This window comes from Macaca nemestrina, chromosome 3 (assembly GCF_043159975.1).
Source record: "Macaca nemestrina isolate mMacNem1 chromosome 3, mMacNem.hap1, whole genome shotgun sequence".
Taxonomy (NCBI): domain Eukaryota; kingdom Metazoa; phylum Chordata; class Mammalia; order Primates; family Cercopithecidae; genus Macaca; species Macaca nemestrina.
The window spans coordinates 79,219,772-79,235,335 of NC_092127.1; the positions used below are offsets into that span (position 1 = coordinate 79,219,772).

The following is a 15,564-nucleotide window of genomic DNA, read 5'->3' on the forward strand; positions in this document are numbered from 1 at the left end:
GAGCTCATTTGGAGCTCCATTTGTAAGACCATCTGTAGCTTGATGGCCTCAATTCTAGAGGAAACGAATTTGACAGGAAGGTTAAAAATACAGGGTCCAAAGGCGAGTAACAGCAAGATGGCTGCCATGGGACCTAGAAAGGGGAGAAGACATGCTGCCCAACTCTAGAAGTTGGTATAAGAGTTTGAAAGACGTCTGATTTCAGAAGCCTTTTCCTGTAAATGCCAGGTGGCATCTCATACTATCCCTGACTGGTTAGTGTAAAAAAAACACTCTTCCCCTAAGAAGATACAGAGTCCTCCTTTCTCAGCAGTGAGGTGGTCTAGGACTCGGCGGGTTTGGAGAGTCACTGCTGCTAAAGAATCTATTTGGGATCGTAGAGTAAGGATAGATTTCATTATTTCTTGCAAACTGTCTGAGAAATCCTTTGAGGATAATGAAGTAGATAAACTGGCTATTCCGGTTCCTGTAGCAGTAGTCATTCCTAAGCCTATAAGTAGGGGTATTAGTTGTATGACTCTGCGCTGAGGGACTTGAGCTTTGAGGCGTACTGATAAGGTCTGATTTCCTGGGGCAATGTTAATGTTGGGACTTAGAAAGACTAAGGTGCAGGTGTCTGTTCAGTTAGTGAGGAGGCAGATATAGGTCAGATGTTCCACATAAGAAGAATATAACTTGGCTGAATGCAAACAGTCACACGTTTGAGCAGACCAATTGTTAGGCAATTTTCCTAACTCTGCCTTTATAAGGGTTTCCTTATCACTTACCGAATACCCATTGTGTCTTTTTCCTTAATCACCGGGAGGAACCATCTATCATCGTCCTGTCCTGAAGGGAGTTCCTCCTATGTCTGGTTGAACCTTTGTATGGCAATGAAGATTTAGATCTCCTGTTAGGAAAACCTGCTGGGTTAAGAATTTTTGATAGGAAGGCTATGGGTTGTCAGTGGCCTCAGTGATTTCGGGCTATGCCCTTGTTTGCACTGACAACAAGGTGGTATTATAGTGTTACAGGGTTACAGAGAAGACCTTCAATTATCAATTATAGGCTTTAAATCTACCCTGGCTTTCAAAGGAATAGGGTACACTGTTTTTCCTTGACTACTTCTATCTCTCTCTCTCTCTCTCTCTCTCTTTGGCTCCTTTGTCTCTTCCTCTCTTTCCTTCTGTCTCTCTGACTTTCTGTCTCTTTCCCTCTTTCCTTCTTGCTGGTCTTTCCCTGCCTCTGCTAGCAGTTTATGCTGCTGTTCTCCCCTCTCCTTCCCCTTTCTGATGACTTTGGCAGTGTAAGACTGCCACCTCCTTGGGTTTTTGCATTGCATGCAATAACTCCATAATTTCCTTGTAGTATTTAATGGGGGTTCCCCCAGAGGTTAGGAACTCCCTTTCTTTCCATATTGTAGCATGGGCATGTAGGATTAGATAAGCATACTTGCTATCTGTATACATGTTTATTCTTTTTCCCTTTCCCAGTTCTAAGGCTTGGGTAAATGCCACTAGTTCTGCTAACTGGGCACTGGTCCCTGGAGGAAGAGGCTTACTTTCAAGTACGGTTACATCACTAACTATGGCATAATCTGCCCTTCGTATCCCATTCTCCACAAATGAACTTCCATCAGTATATAGGTTAAGGTCAGGATTAGCTAAGGGTATTTCTAAGAGATCATCTCGGGCGGCGTAAGTCTGGACTGTAATTTGCTGGCAGTCATGTTTGATTGGTTCCCCATCCTCTGGGAGAAAAGTGGCAGGGTTGATGGCCACGCACGTATGTATTTGAAGCACCGAACCCTCAAGGAGTAGCGCCTGGTATCTAAGTAATTGGTTGTCTGATAGCCATAAACTTCCTTTGACACCTAGTATGCCATTTATATCATGAGGAGTCCACACAATGAGACCCTTTCCTTGCATTATTTTGATAGCCTCTGACACTAAGATGGCCATTGCCACAACTACCTGTAAACAGTGAGGCCAGTCTTTTGCTACTACATCGATTTCCTTACTTAGGTATGCCACTGGTTGTGGGGTTGTCCCACGAGTCTGAGTAAGGACTCCAAGAGCTGTTCCTGCTCTGTCTGTGACGTATAAAGAGAAGTTTTGTCCTGTCGGAAGGCTTAAACCTGGAGCTTGTACAAGGTCTTGCTCTAAGGTTTTCAAGGCTGTTTCTGCCCCTGGTTCCCATTCTACCAGATGAGTATTTGCCCTCTGTGTCTCCTGATTAGAGTATAGAGGGGTCTGGCTATCTCGCTGTATCTGGGGATCCATAGTCAGCAAAAGCCAGTGATTCCAAGGAACCCCTGCAACTGTTTTAACATCTTAGGGCAAGGATAAGCCAGTATAGGCTGTATTCATTCCTTGCTGAGGGCCCTGGTCCCTCTGACTAAGATTAGGCCTAGATATTTGACCTGCTGTAGGCAAAGCTGGGCCTTCGACATAGACACCTTGTATCCTTGATTATCTAGAAAGTTCAAGAGATCTAGAGTAGCCTGCTGGCACGAGGCTTCCGAACTGGTGGCCAAAAGTAAATCATCCACATACTGAAGGACCAGAGTGCCTGGTCTTGACAAGTGGCCTAGATCTTGGGCCAGTGCCTGACCAAACAGATGAGGGATATCCCTAAACCCTTGGGGCAAGGCCATCCACGTAAGTTGGGACATGTAGTCTGTGAGATCCTCAAAGGCAAAGAGAAACTGGGAGTCAGAGTGCAGGGGAATACAGAAGAAGGCATCCTTGAGGTCCAGAACAGTGAACCATTCTGCTCCTTCTGGCATTTGAGAGAGCAGGGTATAGGGGTTGGGTACAACTGGATATAGAGGAATTACTGCCTCATTGTTGAGGCTAAGATCTTGCACTAGTCTCCACTGACCATTTGGTTTTTGCACTCCTAGAATTGGGGTGTTGTAGGGACTGCTGCATTTCCTTACTAAGACTTGAGCTTTTAAATGTTTAACAATATCCTGTAATCCTTTATGAGCTTCAGGCCTTAAGTGATATTGTCTTTGATAAGGAAAAGTGGTGGGGTCTTTTAGCCTGATTTGGACTGGGCGGGCATTTTCTGCCCTTCCAAATTGTCCTTCCAATGCCCAGACTTCAGGGTTGATTCCCTCTTCAAGTAGGGGACAACAAATGGGTAACTTGTTCCCCATATTCATGTAGATAATAGCTCCAGCCTTGGCTAATATATCCCTCCTTAATAAGGGTGTGGGACTTTCAGGCATAACAAGAAAGTCATGTGCAAAGAGCAAAGTCTCCCAATTACAACTGAGGAGGTGGGAGAAATACCTGGTTACAGGCTGTCCCAGGATTCCTTGGATGGTAATGGACCTTGAGGACAGTCATCCAGGACAGGAGATTAACACTGAGAAGGCTGTGCCAGTGTCCAGGAGGAAGTCAATTTCCTGGCCCTCAATGGTTAAGCATACCCGGGGCTCAGTGAGGGTGACGACATGAGCTGGCGCTTGCCCCGGGCACCCTCAGTCCTGTTGTTGGATCGTCTGGTTGGGGCCTTCTGATCCAGAGAACCACTGCACTCTGGTGCAGTGCACCTTCCAGTGATTGCCTCGGCATAGCGGACATGGACAAGGGGGCGGCTTGTTTTTCATTGGACAATCTTTTTTAAAGTGTCCTTGTGAACCACACTGATAACAAGTCCTACAGGTTGATTGACCTGCTCCATTTTCTGTCCTCTTTGTACCACCAAGGTTTGCTTGTCTGAGGGCCATGACTAAGGCTGCGGCCTTTCTCTGATCTCGCTTTTCCTTTTGGGCCTGTTCCCCTTGGTCCCTATTATAGAACACTGAGGTTGCCAGGTTTAATATGCCTCCAGATTTTGTTCAGGGCCCAGGGCTTGCTTTTGGAGCTCTCCCCTGATATTTGCAGCTGATTAGGTAATAAACTTATCTTTTAGAATCAATTGACCTTCGAGTGAGTCGAGTGACAGGGGAGATATTTTCTTAAGGCCTCCTATAGCCACTCAAGAAAGGCAGAAAGATTTTCTTCCTTTCCCTGAGTTATGGTGGACATCATTGAATAATTCACGGGCTTTTTCCTAATTCTCCTTAGTCCTTCTAGAACACAAGTCAACAGATGTTTACGACTCCAGTCCCCATGAGCTGAGTCGAGGTCCCAGTGGGGATCCATACTGGGGATGGCTTGCTAACCGGTAGGGAATTTGTCCCTTTCTTCGGCTGTCATTCTATCATTTACTTGACTAAGATACCAGGTATCTCCAAACTCTCGGGCTGCAGCCAAACCTGCACTCTCTTCATTAAAAGCCAGGGTTTGATCTAACAGTAGCATGACATCTCTCCAAGCGAGGTCTAGGGTTTGCCCTAGACCCTGTAGGACATCTATGTACCTATCAGGATCATCTGAAAACTTCCCCAGGTCTGCCTTATCTGCTTTAAATCAAAGAGGAAGAAGGGGACATGTACCCGGGTTGGGCCAAATTCCCCTCCCCCTACAGCTTGAAGGGGACATAACCGATAGCCTGGGGGTTTTTGTGATCCTTTGGAGATTTCTTTGCTTGTTTCCTTCCAGGTGGGGGAGATTAGAGGAGGCTTCTCATTAATAGGAAGGGGAGCTATAGGGAGGCTAGGATATGGGGGTAAACTGAAAGGTCCTCCTGTGGGATGTAAATTGCAAGCTTTGCATAGTTGTGTATTCTCCTTCAATGAAAAGAAAGCTTGGACATAAGGTATTTCACCCCATTTGCCTTCCCTCTTACAGAAAAGGTCAAGCTGCAGGATAGTATTGTAATTTATACTTCCCTCAGGTGGCCATTTTTCCCCATCAGAGAGCGAATATTGGGGCCGGGCCTTAGTGCAGAAAAAAATGAGCCACCGCTTTTTCAGGGCTTGTGGGTCAAATTGGTCCCAATGGCTTAGGATGCATTTCAAGGGTGAGCATGTTGATGCCTGAGTGTTTCCCATCTGAAAGACAAACCTCTCATGGTTTTGGTTTGTTTTGTTTCTCCCTCTGCCCAAGAACCCACAACAGTCCCTGGACCCTGCTGATCAGAATAGTTGCACTCACCGACGCAGCAGCAGAAACACTAGTTTTCCTCCACAAGGAGGACCGAGGAAGGTTGGATTTAGTGGCCCTTACAGGCGCATTATCAAAAACCTGTTAGAGTCCTAAGCACTCTCCTGTTGGTATCGGGATCTTACCTGTGTCCTATAAAGATGTTATGCCCCAAAAACGAAGTGGAGGGCCATACCCTGAGGGTGGGAAGGGATCTCCAGGGTTGGAAGAGTGACACCTTTTGTCCTCACTTATATGAACAGGAAGGATACAATTTCTGATGCTCCCCATATCCTAGCTTCAGGAATCGCTTTCATTAGGCCTGTTCATCTGAGGAGGGATCCTAAAATTCCAGGTAGTCCCCCCTACGACGGGGCTTTGGGCAAAAATTATGTCTTTCTAATTGGTGAGCCTGGGTGCCTAAGGAAGGTAACAGAGTACTGGAGTTTATACTGGAAATCATTCCTATAGGAGAAACTAGAAAAGCACCAGAGACAGGGAGTGATTTTTAGAAGCCAGACTAGCCTCAGAGAAAAGAGGCTAGAGGAAGTTTATCTGGCAGGCATTAGGACCCAGGGGGCAAGGGTCAGGATAGATAGGATAGATGGGACTATCGCCTATCGCCAAGCGGTGAGACTATTGCCTATCACCAAGCGGTGAGACTATCGCCTGTCGCCAAGCAGTGAGTACCATCGGACCCCTTTCACTTGCTATTCTGTCCTATTTTTCCTTAGAATTCAGGGGCTAATACCGGGCACTTCTCGGCCAGTTAAAGACGACTAGTGCAGCCCGGGACTAAAGACACTGGTGTCAGGCTTTCTGAGAAAGGGCTCTCTAACAACCCCTGACTTTTCAGAGTTGGGAGCTTTGGTTTGTCTGGAACCAGCTTCCACTTTTCCTTCACCTCTTGGCTGAGCCAAGGAGCTCGGGCTGCACGCGGCCAGCCTGTGTTACAGGTGGTGGCGGGCTCAGCGGGCCCGCACTTGGCGCGGCCAGCCAGCGCCTGCTGGACTTGATGGGGGGCTGCTAGCATGTTGTCACCTCTCACAGGTGTAATTTTCATTCTTTTTTTTTTTTTTTTCTTGAAACAAGGTCTCATTCTGTGGTCCAAGCTGAAATGCAGTGGTAAAATCACAGCCCATGGCAGCCTCAACCCCTCAAGGGCTCCTCCCGCCTCAGCCTTCCAAGTAGCTAGGACTACAGGCGCATGCCACCTGGCTCATTTTAAAAATATTTTGTGAAGATGGCAATCGCCATGTTGCCCAGGCTGTCTCAGACTTCTGGGCTCAAGCAACCTTCCTACCTCAGCCTCCCAAAGTGCTGGGATTACAGGCATGAGCCATCTCACCGGCCATAATCTTCATTTTTAATCCTCTCAAGTGTTGTAGATTATGAAGTAAATTGAGGCCTAACATGCATATACACAAGTAAAATTACAGCCTCAGCCCTCTCACGTATGCTGTGGCAAAAAGAAGGATGGAAACAATCATACCTGAGGCTTGGGTCACAGTGTGTCCAAAATGTGCCTTAGAGAAGAGGGGATCTACTTTAAAATTATGACCAAAGGGCCAGGCGTAATGGCTCACACCTGAATCCCAGCACTTTAGGAGGCCGAGGCAGGCAGATCACTTGAGGTCAGGAATTCAAGACCAGCCTGATCAACACGGTGAAACCCCATCTCTAATAAAAATCGAAAAATTAGCCAGGTGTGGGGGCGGGTGCTATAATCCCAGCTACTCAGGAGGCCAAGGCAGGAGAATCGCTTGAAACCAGGAGGCAGAGGTTGCAGTGAGCTGAAATCATGCCACTGCACTCCAGGCTAGACGACAGAGCAAGACTACATCACAATTAAAAAAACAAAATTATGACCAAAATGAAAAGAACTGAGGTTTGTGATTGCCTGGCCCATTCATAACATGAAGACGTTGGCACAATTCCTGAATTATATTCTTATTCTGTATGTTAAGAAATGATAATTTTATTTCTCACCAGTTGATAAATGGTTAGTTAATGTGGCACATATGTTGATCTTGTATCAAAATAAGTTTGACCTTTAAAAGCCAAGTTGCATTTGGTATAGCCCTTCCAGCAAGTTATGTGGCAACACATTTTAGAACCATAAAAATATTCATAGGTGTTGACCATGTGATCTCACTCCTGTGAATTCTCCCTAAAGGAATAATCTCTCCACTATAAAAATAAATTCTAATCACACAAATATATATTTAATGTTATTCATTGTAAACATTTAAAACCATTTTCAGTTTTAATTAGAGAAATTGTTAAGACATTGTTCTAAGAACATAATACAGTCATTAAAAGGGAAGTGTTTACCACGATATTAATAGAAAAAATGCAAAGTCATATCTACTCTACAATTATATTATTTTTTATTTTCACATACATGGATAAGAAACACAGAGAAATGAAAATAGTTCATTTGAATAGGCAGTCAGATTGTGGGCTTTTTCCTTTTTGATTTAAATTTTTGTTATTTAAAGTTGTAATTTTAGGCCGGATGCAGTGGCTCATGCCTATAATCCCAGCACTCTGGGAGGCCGAAACAGGCAGATCACTTGAAGTCAGGAGTTTGAGACCAGCCTGGCCAACATGACAAAACCCTGTCGCTATTAAAAATACAAAAGCTAGCCAGGCGTGGTGGTGCACCTGTAATTCCAGCTACTCAGGAGGCTGAGGCATGAGAATCGCTTGAACTGGGGAGGCAGAGGTTGCAGTGAGCCAAGATTGTGCCACTGCATTCCAACCTGGGTGACAGAGTGAGACTGTCTAAAAGCAAAAAAAAAAAAAAAAAAAAAAAAAGGCATAATTTTAATGAGACTTACGAAGCCATCCACCGACCTTCAGGTGAAGACACTGTTCAGTTCTCTTATGGCCTAAAGCCCCTTTCCTCAAGTCTGCTGCCTTTGATGGCGCTCCCCTGCCCTCCATTCTGATTCAGAAGTTTTCAGCTCTATCAGATCCAATTCCCCCACTAATATCCCAAAATGACATTGACAGATAATAATCTCCCTGCCCACATATTTTTAAAAAATCAACATAATTATTAATGGTATTATAAATGAGAAATAAAAAGAAAGTAAATCAAGATATGTATATAAATATATAAATGTTTGGGCATGATTATACTAGGGAAGCCCCATTAAAAGAATCAAAAACTTACCAAGGTAAGTGGATCACTGTGAATTCAAAAGCTACCAATACAGATGGAATGAATTAACATCTCAAATACTATGACTGGTCTTGCCATCAGGGGCTCCTCTTTCCAAAGGGTGAAAAACTCTTAGGAACAGTTCAAAACAAATCAAAGTACAGCCTTTCTTCCATTTACATGGTGTCATAAAAGATTCCCTGTACATAAAACCGTGTAAAAAATACATTGTGTTTATATGGAAAAAGAGTTAGTCTCTAGGCTAGTAATTGTTAACCATGACTGCATATTAAAACAGCCCAGGAAGCCTTCAATGCTCCAGATGCACAGGACTCACCTCAGTCAGTTCAATCACACCTTCTGAGAGGGGGGCCCATGAACCAGTGTCTTCGCATCACCTGGAGCTGGTTATATGGGACTCTCAGGCCCCACATAAGACCTGAAGAATTAGAATCTTCATTACATAAATATAAGTAGATAGAAAGGATAAGTTCTAATAGTCAATAATACAGTAGGGAAATTATAATAAAAAATAACTTATTGTAGATTTCAAAATCGCTAGAAGAGAAGAATTGTAATGTTCCCAACACAAAGAGAGGATCAATGTTGCAGTTAATGGACATCCCAATTACCTGACTTGATCATTCCACATTGTATACATGTATTAAAATACCACATGTACCTCAAAAATATATACATCTATGATACATCAATTTAAAAACACACACACAAAAAAAAACCTCTTCACTACACAAAGTCTCCCAAGTGGTTCATAGGCCTATTAAAGTTTGAGAAACACTGGTCTAGGCTCAGATAATCACACAAAAATGTGGCCCATTAGCCTGAAAATCCAGCAGAATATCCAGGGGCTGTTTGAGATTTGGGAAACTCTTTATGTGTGGGACTTCCTCATACATGGGGACATCTAACATTCCTGTCTCCCTACCAATAATTGGCAGTCAGACAACCCCCACCCCGCACAATCATTCTGATAACTGAAAACACCGCAGAACTCTCTAAATACTTCCTAGGAGTTGGAAGTATTAACCTAGGAAGAATTAACCTAATTTTTTGCAAAGTCAAGTTCACTTTCCTTGCCTTCACTACCAAACTACCTACTCTTCCCTTAATGGTGAAACTGTCACCTCGGGACTCCTAGTTGCAATCTGTTACCATTTCACACTCTCCCTTGCCTCAGAGTCTCTTCAGATGGAGACTAGTCATCATTCTGTCCTTTATCCACTCAACAAATATTTATTGAAAGCACTCACAAACATTTATTGTTATTGAGTTAATGTTATTCACTCAACAAATATTTAGTTATGCAAAGCACTACTCCAGATTTAAAAAACTGAGTAAGACCGAATTCAATCGTGCCTTATCTAAGAGGGAAAAGACATGTGCTAGATACTGTAATACGATGAAATAAGAGTCATAATAAAAATATATTTTAAAACTTACATGGAAGAAAAAGAGGAGAGCGTAACAACGTATTCATAATTAGCAACATCTGGTAATACAGAATTAAATTGAGAAGTTTGAGAACTTTACTTTTCTCAAAAAAAATGGATTTTAAATAGATAAATAAGACACTACAAACTTTTGCATACTAATTTGAAAAGTAGCAAAATTTTTCTGTATAAACAATGCAACAGTAAAGCCATTCCAAACAAATAAATAATTTTGCAGACTTAATTGGTGGAACCCAGATTAATAAAACTTGCTTTGTTCTAGCTCTAGAGCTCTGATAAATAATTTCTCTTTAAACAGAAAAACATGGATATTGGTGATCAAACCAGTAGAAAAAACATTTTAAAGGCAGACTGTATTAGTCCATTCTCACATTGCTGTAAAGAAATACCTGAGACTGGGTGGTTTATAAATAAAAGAGGTTTAATTTATTCACAGTTCCACAGGAGGCATGACTGGGGATACCTTGGGAAACTTACAGTCATGGCAGAAGGTGAAGGAGAAGCAGGCACAATTTTCACATGGCAGAGAAGGAGACAGAGAGAGTGAAGGGGGAGGTGCTACATACTTTTAAACAACTAGATCTCATGAGAACTCACTCACTATCACAAGAACAGCAAGGTGGAAATCTGCACCCATGATCCAATCACCTCATACCAGGTCCCTCCCCCAAAACTGGGGATTACAATTCAACATGAGATTTGGGTGGGGACACAGAGCCAAACCATATCAGACTCTTTAGAGTGTTCTCCTACTTCTAGCTGAGTCACAGCTAAACTACTAAAAATTTCATGCAGAATTCAAGACTTCATATATGTAAGGGTTCTATAACCTAGTCCTGATAGTTCACATCAAGAACATTCTGAGTCCAAAACAAACATTCTCTTTAAAAATTGAGGTGTTAAGATTAAAAATATTCTCCAGAGGATGTATGGCTTAAAATTTCAAGTCTCTATATTGCCCATTGTAATTAAGTTAATATGAGACTTAAGCTGGGACTACAGGCACATGCCACCATGCCTGGCTAATTTTTTTAAATTTGTGTAGAGATTGCCCACATTAGTCTTGAACTCCTGGCATCAACTGATCCTTCTGCCTTGGCCTTTCAAAGTACTGGGATCATAGGCCTAAGCCACTGTGCCTGGCTAGCAAATTAATTTTTTATCAACACATCACATATGTGCAGCATAGGAAGAGAAACACAAAGCCTCAACAGGACACTTTTCCCCAGACAATGACTAAAAAAATAGATGTTTACTTAACATAATGATTGAAAGTAGGGATATGTTAATAATACATGTGCTTAATCAGTTTTATTTTGTATGATCGTTTTCTATTTCTACCTTACTTAACTAGTTTCCCTTCTGTCTATTTTTTGATATATATGTATGGATGTATTAAAGTATTTCTTTCAAAACTCCTTTGAGAACATCTGGAGTTAGCCCACCACTGTATCTCTTCAACATGAGACTTTCCATCACTTTCTGTCAAGTTTGTTGGTTTTATAGTGTGAAGTGTTTTTCTTATATTCAAGTAAGTGTTAAAATAATAAGATAATGCAGTTGTATATTTTTAAATTTTTTTATTTCCATAGGTTTTTGGGGAACAGGTGGTGTTTGTTCACATGACCAAGTTCTTTAGTTGTGATTTCTGAGATTTTGGTGCACCCATTACCCGAGCAATATACGCTAAACCCAATTTGTAGTCTTTTATACCTTGCTCCCTTCCCACCCTTTCACCCTGAGTCCTCAAAGTCCATTGTGTCATTCTTATCCCTTTGCATCCTCATAGCTTAGTTCCCATTTAAGAGTGAGAACATACAATGTTTGATTTTCCATTCCTGAGTTACTTCACTTACAATAATAGTCTCCCATCTCATCCAGGTCACTGCAAATGCTGTTAATTCATTCCCTTATATGGCTGAGTAGTATTCCATTGTGTATATATATATCACGGTTTCTTTATCCACTTGTTGATTGATGGGCATTTGGGTTGGTTCCTCATTTTTGCAATTGTGAATTGTGCTGCTATAAATGTGTATGTGCAACTATCTTTTTCATATAATGACTTCTTTTCTTCTGGGTAGGTATCTAGTAGTGGGATTGCTGGATCAAATGGTAGTTCTACTTTTAGTTCCTTAAGGAATCTCCACATTGTTTTCCATAGTGGTTGTATTAGTTTACATTCCAACCAGCAGTGTAGAAATGTTTCCCTTTACCATATCCATACCAACATTTACTATTTTTTGATGTTTTGATTTTGGCCATTCTTGCAGGAGTAAAGTGGTATCACATTGTGGTTTTGATTTGCATTTCCCTGATCATTATAAATGTTTTAAACCAATTTCCATGTGGAAAGTTTCATTGATAGCAATCTTACCACATTTGAGTCTTCAATGAGAAGAGTTGGTCTCATGAGTCACCATTTTTTCAGGAAAACATAAATACCTAGTCCTGAGAGTGGCAGAAAACAGCCCCAAGAGGGTAATATTGGCATAGGGATTAAAAGACAAAGACATGTCTTTGGGCTATAAATTGAAGATTTTTTTCATTTGTGGAGAAAAACAATTTCTTATCTCCTACATTTACAGAGAGGAGTACAAAAATCATAAAATCAAATTAAAAGTTAGAAATCCTTTATGATTATATCCCTGATAATTTATATATGACAGCCATAGGATCTTCTGGATTCAACAAACATGTAAGATAGCCTTGACATTTATCTGAAGGGTTTGGTGTAGTTTCAGCATAGGAACCTGATTCCTATAGTACTCCAAGAACAAATGAAACTACACCAAACCCTTCAGATTAACTCAAAATCACACAACTGAGAAGGCTTGTGCTGGGAAAAGAGCCTGGATCTTAAAATTTTCCCACTCTGGCCGGGCGCAGTGGCTCACGCCTGTAATCCCAGCACTTTGGGAGGCCAAGGCGGGTAGATCATGAGGTCAGGAGATCGAGACCATCCTGGCTAACACGGTGAAACCCAGCCTCTACTAAAACTACAAAAAATTAGCCGGCCGTGGTGGTGGGCACCTGTAGTCCCAACTACTCGGGAGGCTGAGGCAGGAGAATGGCTCCCAGGAAGCGGAGCTTGCAGTGAGCCGAGATCACGCCAGTGCACTCCAGCCTGGGGGAGAGGGCAAGACCACGTCTCAAAAAAAAAAAAAAAAAAAATCCCACTTATTTTTTTTTTGAGTCCTGAAAATACATTACTGCTTGATGACCACCTTATTTTTTCATTCAAAGTAAATGATCTCAGAGGAAACTTCTCCAAAGTGCTTCTGCCATATTCCTAAGTCATATGACCAGACATTTTGTCAATCCAGAGACACTCTCTGCAACAGAGCAGGCACTCAGTATGTCTTTGTCAAGTCAACAAGTGAATGACCAGTGGGTTAAAAGTGAAAAGAAGCAGAAAATAACATCTTGTAGCATGTGTGCGTGTGTGTGTGTGTATATACAAACATAAAGACTCAAAAAATCAACTCGTTGGCAAATAGTTTTGAAAAACGCTGCAATAATAGCCTACACAAGGCTAATGGTTATGTAAAGTGCCTCTCCCTTGTGGAAATTGTCCCCAAAATACAGCATCAGTCCAAGGCAAAAACCCACCTGATCATTTGGAAACTTTTGAGCAATCTGCAAGGGGAACAGAAATGTGTCACTTCTACCCTAGAGGGAAATTAGGCCACTGGGAAGGGGAAGCAGTGCACCCCTGTGAGAAGCCCTGTGACCCTGTACAACCTCCCAGCTGCCCAGGAAGCAAAGCCAACATGTGGATCTCAACCTCAAATGCCATGTTGGGAGAGAAAATCTAGAGTGTGGCATCTAAGTCCCATAGCCAGAGACACACCCTGTTTTGGGTCACAGCTGTCCATGCTGTTCTTGGATGGGAGGGACAAGGAGGAGGCCAACTAAGCACAAAGTCAGAAGACTTTGGCTCAGGTCATAGGAATGAATTTTTTGGCTGGACAATATCTAAACAAATTGATCTGTGCTAGAATTAATTTATTTTAAACTAGAACTTCATTTGATGACCCCTTGATCTTATTTTTTCCAACACTCCACATAGCTCGGGGTAATTCACACTTACTGACCCTTACTTAACATTCACTTGGAAATTACTGATTATAAAGGAAACAAATCAAGAGTTAGAGAACACCAGGTTCACCAAAACCCAATAATAGGCCTTTTACTTAGTTTGCTATAAACATGCTATTTATTTTGAAATGAAGAAAGGAAAATTTTCAGCACCCACCAGTTTATTTCACATGCTTTTTTATGTTCCTGAACACTCAGTTAATTGCATTCCTGAGAAGGTGACATTTCTCAGGTACAGAAAGAATGATATTCACAGCTATTTCCCCAATGACGTTTACCACCTGGCACCAAGAATGTACAGCTGATGCTCAAGGGAATGTTTCACCTGAGATCCCCTTAGATTGCATGCGTTTGTTTTATGCTGCTTATGTTGAGCAAAAGTCTGTTGGATATTTAGTTCAGTAAATCTAAAGCAAGTTGTGCTCTGGTAGTCTAACACTTGGCTTTGAGTAATTCACCTGCATGAAAGTAAGGAAAACTGTGTGCCAACAGGGGCTCTAGTATCCATAATTGGTATGTTGTTATGTTGCTTTATTAAAAAGGAAAATGAAAAATGAACACACTCATGTTAACATTTTGCCTTACAAAGCTCTTGCAAAAGTTTTCCATTTTGAATGTGCAATTAAATCGTAGTAGAAAGTAATACTTATAAAACAAATTAATAAATTCACTGTCATGGGAAATTATTCTGAAAACTTTTATTAGACTGATCAGTTCTTCAGTTCTCTTAAATCCATTGTGTAGATTCAAATGTATTTAGAAGAGTGTGTAGATTTTATCAACCCAATACCAAGGTCCTAGTGGTTTCCTTAGAACAATGGATTATGGCCCAGGATGGGAAGGCCTTAGCACTGAAATTTAGAGAAATATTACTTGAATCATGGTTAAACTTTTAGCAAATAATATCAGATAGAATCTTTAAGGCAGAGGTTCTCAACCTTAGCCATGCACTATATAATCGCCTGGGGAGCTTTTAAAATCTGAGATGGCTAGGCCCTGACCAATAAAATCAGAATCTCCAGGGTCTGGCAGGAGCATTTTTAAAAGCAAGTAATCACTTCAACCTGAGAAAGTTGATTGCAAAAAAAATAAAATAAAATAAAATAAAATAAAATAAAATAAAATAAAATAAAAGCAAGCGATTCCAATGGAAAATTTAAGATTGAGAACTCTGCTTTAGAGAAAAAAAAAACAATGGAACTCCACCCCCTCAATAATTCTTAGAATGTATAGAATGTTTCGTCTAAATGGCCAAAAACATGTCATTCACTTGTCCCACAATGCAGATTACCTAAGCAGATCATATATCCGTCTTGTGATTCGGTGTTCCACAACTCATAAGTAGTAACCCTCGCGATCAGTTCACCTCAGAGATGACTGAGATAATCAGAGAGGTATGTTTTTCTCAGCTATATTATTTTCCCTAACAATCACTGTAAATGTATTACATTTCATACAAATCTGATCTTTCTACTGTATAGTTCCAAAAAATATTTTTAAATTTACAAACGAAGTTAATTTAAATTCACCCTGTTTGGCATTATATTTGCCCTCTATTTCATATCATACATAAATTAACTTTTATATAGATTAGAAACTCCAAAGTAAAATACAATTATGAAAAGTCCAAAACATTTGCAGAATATGTAAGCAGTTTCAGGATGAGGAGACCTTTTCAAGCACGATAATAAGGCTAGAAACCATAAGAGTAATATGAACTGATACTACACAACAATGTAAAACATCTTTATTCAAAACTTCATAAATAAAAGCTGAAAGACAAATGAAAAACAGGGGATGAATA

General features: G+C 41.2%; 1 long non-coding RNA gene across 12 annotated transcripts in view; it reads left to right on the top strand.

Annotated features, from left to right (window-relative positions):
• The first annotated feature begins 5,607 nt into the window (after positions 1-5,607).
• The window catches only part of LOC105486259 (uncharacterized), an 83,296-nt gene continuing 73,339 nt past the window's right edge, over positions 5,608-15,564 (top strand). For 9 of the 12 annotated variants that reach the window (XR_011621102.1, XR_011621092.1, XR_011621099.1 and 6 more), the window contains exon 1: positions 5,614-5,700. This is a non-coding gene — a long non-coding RNA (uncharacterized lncRNA). Of the gene's footprint in view, positions 5,701-15,564 lie in introns of all 12 variants that reach the window. The other 3 variants (XR_011621096.1, XR_011621095.1, XR_011621100.1) reach the window with 1 other exon arrangement.